Raw genomic sequence first — 6,176 nt, forward strand, 5'->3', positions numbered from 1 at the left:
AGTATTTTTCGTCTTTGGCCGTCGATTGTCAAGCGTTCTATCCTTACTAATATTATAAATGCGAAGGTGAGTTTGTTTGTTTGATTGTTTGTTTGTTACGCTTTCAAGCGGAAACTACTCAACCGATCATCATGAAATTTTGTGAGCATATTTTCAAGGGTATAGTTAAGGACATAGGACTCATTAATAAAATAAAAAAAATAAATATATTCCAAATGGCAAAAAAATTTATATTGGTATGTATGATCAACTGAGAGTTTGAGTAATTAGAATGAAATTTAACGCCACCTGGCGTTTTAATAAGTAAATTAAATAATTCACCAATGTAATACTATAAGCACGGTGGTCAATTCACTATTCAATTTTATTCTTCTGTCACCGCCAAGCAATACTTAAAGGTTTTTATTTTTTGAGTTAAGGTATCTGTTTATTTTCTTCGGTGATGGTTTGGAGGTTGATGCTGAAGGTTATATTTTAATTTCATGAGAATTTTGTAATTTAGTAGATAATGATGTGGATCTTATTACTGAGATTTTCCCGGATTTGCAACAAAATTTAAATTGTGATCAGTGTTTGTGCGCAAGAGCAATATTGACGCCAAAAAATGATATTGTTAATAAAAACCAACACTTATATTTTAAAAGAGATGCAGAGGAAAATGAAGAAGTATTTATCAATAGATACAATCATGGGTACAGTACAAAGCACTTCATATCTTGCGGAGTTTTTAAATTCACTTGAACTTTCGGGTGTACCTTCATATAAACTTCAAATGAAACTAAATGTTAGAGTTATGCTTATGCAAAATCTATATGCTCCTCGACTATGTAATGGAACGAGGCTTCGAATCACACAATTGGGGCAGAATAACTTAGTGCCACTATTTTAACAGGTGTCGGTAAAGGAGAAAGTGTTATCATACCTCGAATTTCAGTTATCCCCACGGATCTACCGTTCCAATTCAAAAGATTTTCAGTTTCCCGTCAGGATTTGTTTTGCTGTTACCATCAACAAAGCGCAAGGGGAAACATTGCAGGAAGCAGGGATGTATTTGGAAAACCATGCTTTTTCCATGGCTAACTATATGTAGCCTGTTCGCGTGTGTCCAATGCCCGAAATATACACATATTAGCACCGGACAGAAAAACATAAAACATAGTATATAGAAGATTCATCTTAGAATAATACTCTGATTTAAGCTAATTTAAAGAAAAATTAATTCATTATAGGTTAATACTTTGAACTTATTAAACTGTTATTATTTAAAATTATTAATTTTTTTGTAATATTGAAACATATTTCAATAAGGCATGTTTTCAGTTTTTTTAAAAATAAATTGTATGTTTGAATTTTTAAATACTGATGATCCCAGTCATGCTATAAAAAACCAATTATCATATTATTTTATTTTCTTCTTTTCAATGATCTTTGAAGGACATCAATGCGACCGAAGCCGCAGGTAAAAGCTAATGTTTGTCTCTCGCTCTATCTCTCTCTCTCTCTCTCTCTCTATATATATATATATATATATATATATATATATATATATATATATATATATATATTTATATTTATATATTTATATATATATATTTATATATAAATTTTTACGTATAAGCGCGTCGTTTTAAAATCTAATCATGATTATAATGGCACCTTGTTTTATTATTTATTGTCAAAAATAGTGAACATAAAATGAATAAAAACAATATTTCATTTTAAAAGAAACTAATTTCTTCAGTTAACATTTAAAATAATGAATTAATTTTGTGTATGTTCATAAAATTAATTGATATAATTAATTGATTTAAATTTTTTGCCTCACAAAATTTATTTGTATATAAAATTGAAAGCATATTCTTTTTAAGATAAAATTTAAAAATTAAATTTTATTCCTATTAAATGGTGTATTTCATAAAATTTAAATTACAGAAATTTTGCCTAGCAAAAATTTTTTTTTCTATATAAAATTGAATATATATTTCAAAAAGAAGTATCTTATGTCCATACATAAAATTAATTAAAAATATACAGGAAAGAAAACTAAAAATGTGGAATTGATTTTTAGTCTAGATATAATTTTAGTTCATTTTTAATATGATATAAGAAAACTTTAATGCCTTTTTTCATTGCAGGGAAAAAATTTAATGGCCCACAAAATAATTGAAATTTAAATTCGATGAATTAGAATTATACTATAACTGCGTGCTATTTCAAATTTAAATTGAAATACTACAATTATAATAATTAAATTACTTGAAATAAATTTTATATTGCACGGAATTTGTATTGAGCCCACACAAAATATTCATTGCCAATTTTCTTTATATGCATAATTCAAATATTTTAATACAAATTAAGTACATTATTTTAATTTCAGTTGTAATGAATTAATTTTTCATTACAAAATCTGCGCGAAGTTCAACCTTCTATGAGCTATTTTTTTGTTATTATTTTGGGAACATGGATACATTTTGCTCCGTTTCTATTTTACAAGTGGTTGACACGTGGTTCTCAAAACAATTGCTGTACGCACATGTTTTTATATTGTATGCGGGACTTTTGTATATTCTGTTATGTCTAGAATATTCTAGCCTTGACATTGTATTATTCCTTTTTATTTTATTTTAGAAATTGTTAAGTTTCCAAAAAAATCTTTTAACGTTATGTTGAAATGTTTGGGTAAATATTTATTTAATGTATAAGCATACAAATTAAGCGGACATTTAGATACAGTTGTGCTTATCTAAACGAGTATAGTTTGAATCTCTTACAATATTAATTCTAAATTATTTTCTACGTAAATAGTAATAGAAAATAAATGAAATATAATAATTAAAAATATATTAAGGAAAGCCGTGCCCAAATATAGTAAACTTTTTCAACAAAAATTATAGCATAACGTTAATTATTTGAACGCTAAGATAACATTACTATAAACAAACTTTAACGAGTTATAATTAACAAAATGTAAGTAACGGTTGGTAACTGACTACCAATTTTCAAATAATAAAATATGAGTTATTTAAATTTATAATAAATGAGAATAAATCATTTAACAATAATTAATCAATAATAAATGTATTAAAAATTATTAAATAATAATGTTTAGTATTTAAATTTAAAAACTGGCAACAGTTTATTAAAAAAATAATTGTTAATCAAAAATAAATTGATTGACAATTATTAAGATTTTATATATTAATTACTTGAATTAATTAACCAATATTAAATAAATAATAATTTAAACTGAATTACTAATAAATAATAATAAATTATCAAACAATAATTGTTTAATCAATAGTTAATCGATTAACAATTATTGAAAAATAATAAAAGGTAAGTTACTTGGATGTTCATTAAAGTATAATTATTAACAAATAATAATAACAATAATGGCTCTCTCGAAAATAGTGGAGAATCTAAATTCACGCACGTGATCTTTTAACTCCAAGAGTCGAGTGTCTGCTGCGAAATATTTGACGGACAAGAAAACGAGTGAATTTTGAAATGTACAGCTTGAACAAATTAAATAGTGTTTTTTAAATTACAGAATTGAAATATGCAAATATATAAAAGTGCCGCTTACCTTTAATATTGAAAGAGCATTCCTACTGCTTTTTAGAACACTACAATTTATGCGCACATCAAATATTCACTCATGAAAACATGTATAACTAACTATTCTTTTAATATGTTGAATGTTAAAAATAGTACATAGATTTTTTTTATTCTTTCAGTAAGCTGTGTTCATGGATCCGGGCACTGTATGCAACATACGCGATGAAGCACTGGAGTGTGCTACGTTACAAGTCGACAACATTGGAGAAAGGGGTCTGAAGTCATTAATTACGAAAAGCAAAGCAGTTGGCTATGGAAAATGGGAGGTTTGGAGCAGTAGTACATCGGTTCTCGTGCATAATGCGTGCCGCAAGTGGTACTTAACAGCAACAGTCACAAGGGCGGCTGGAAAAGCAACAAAAATGAAAACTTCATCGACATCTTCTGGTGTAACACCTGGTACGTCAGTGAGATTCTCCAAGTCGGCGCCCACGGAAAAATAATTAAATTTTCGTGACTTGTGCTTCATATGCGCAAAGCCATGGGATCGTTTCGCAAACAAGGCTTCGTGATACAGCACGACTACGTAAAGGACAAGATCTTTGATTTAGCTGAACATCGAGAGGATGCAACAAGCATCGAATTGATACATAGATTGAAAGATATTGAATCTCTAGTTGCTGTGGGTGCACGATATCACAAAAAATGTATAGATGTGTGTTGGAATACCCCAGCCGACGAATTGGATTATCCTTCAAAAGTAGCAGAAATAGACTCTGCCTTTCAACTCATTGCGGAGCACATAAAAGATTCGCAAAAAGGAAAATTCACAGCGACTGAAATACTTTATCTGGCAGGCAGCAGATGTTTCACAAGAAAAGTTTTGTATCGAAAGTTGATGGAATGTTTCGGAGAAGATATGCACATTTTGCATCAGTGAGGCCGCAAAACTTTTTATCTTATATAAATGCTTCAGCATGAACAAGTTATGTGGAGACTGGTGTCGTGATCCGGTTCCCCTCAATGTAATGCAGCAAAAAACAGTAGTTAACTGTCCAGCAGAGATGGTCCGAAAAGATATTGAGAATCACGATTATGAAAATGATTCTTTCCAACCAGCTGGTAAAATTCTCCATTCAGTTCAACGAGACATTCCTCCACTTCTTCGTGCACTTATTGATAAACTTGTTGCACCAAATTCACTGGAAAAAGTAGACGACGATGAAGAATGATATTTCCTGCAACGAAGTGCAATAGCCCATTTTATTGTAGCTCTCAACCGACGTTCCGGTTTTACATCGCATCTGCAGCTGGCACTCGGAATTTACATTCACCGCAAATGTGGATCGAACTGGACCCCTAAGATTTTGATTACGAGGAAGTTGAAGAAAATGAGCAAGATGACGATAGAGAAATTAAATACCCTTCTGAAGCGATGTAGATAAATAAATAGATTAAGTATTTCATAAAAACTTAGTCTCGTATTTTTTTCGTTAAATGTTAGTTTCACCCTTCAGTAAAACATAATTTTCATTTTAAGAAAACCATCTAGTACTCTTGGAAAAATGAAACCATTTAATTTATTTACAATGTCAGAAATACCAAAATTCATTTTGCCATTTACACCGTTCATGACTAACTTTGTCTTCATTATATTCTACAAAAAAGAAAATAATAATAATTGTAACAATAACAAGAGTAATAAAAATGTATACACGAAACGACAAAATACGATGCACGACATAGTACTATTTTTTTATTTTTAAATTTATAATATTTTCAATAATTTTAATTCTCAAATTAATATTATGTACACAATTGAATGTCCGAAACTGTAATGTGGAATTAAGAATATGTATATAATTTTATTAGAATTAAAATAGTGTATATAATTTTATTAGAATTAAAATTGTGTATATAATTTTATTAGAATTAAAATTGTGTATATAATTTTATTAGAATTAAACTTGTGTATATAATTTTAATTTTTGAACTAAACTTTGTGAAATTAAAATAGTATACTTAAATTGAATTTAAATATTTAAATTAGGCACATAATGAAAATTGGCAATGAATATTTTGTGTGGGCACAATACAAATTTCGTGCAATATAAAATTTATTTCAAGTAATTGAATTATTATAACTGTGGTATTTCAATTTAAATTTGAAATAGCGCGCAGTCGTAGTATAATTTTAATTCATCGTATTTAAATTCCAAATATTTTGTGGTCCATTCAATTTTTACCTGGAATAAAAAAAAAGCATTTAAGTTTTCTTATATCATATTAAAAATGAACTAAAATTATATCTAGACTAAAAATGAATTCCATGTTTTTAGTATGCCTTCCTGTATTATTTGAATTAATTTTATGTATGGACATAAAATACTTTTCAAGTATGTATTCAATTTGATATACAAATAATTTTTTATTGGGAAAAAAAATCTGTAATTAAGAATTGAATGAAATAAACCATTTAATAGGCATAAAATTTAAAATCTAAATTTTATCTTAAAAAGTAAATATATTCAATTTTATATACAAATTAATTTTGAGGCAAAATATTTAAATCAATTAATTATATCAATTAATTTTATGAATTCACAAAAAGAATT

At 27.7% G+C, this 6,176-nt stretch overlaps 1 protein-coding gene across 2 annotated transcripts in view; it reads left to right on the plus strand.

The window, feature by feature from the left end:
* LOC134527964 (gastrula zinc finger protein XlCGF57.1-like) overlaps positions 1-6,176 on the plus strand; it is a 192,284-nt gene that overhangs the window by 112,853 nt on the left and 73,255 nt on the right. The window lies entirely within an intron of this gene.

This window comes from Bacillus rossius, chromosome 1 (assembly GCF_032445375.1).
Source record: "Bacillus rossius redtenbacheri isolate Brsri chromosome 1, Brsri_v3, whole genome shotgun sequence".
Lineage (NCBI taxonomy): Eukaryota > Metazoa > Arthropoda > Insecta > Phasmatodea > Bacillidae > Bacillus > Bacillus rossius.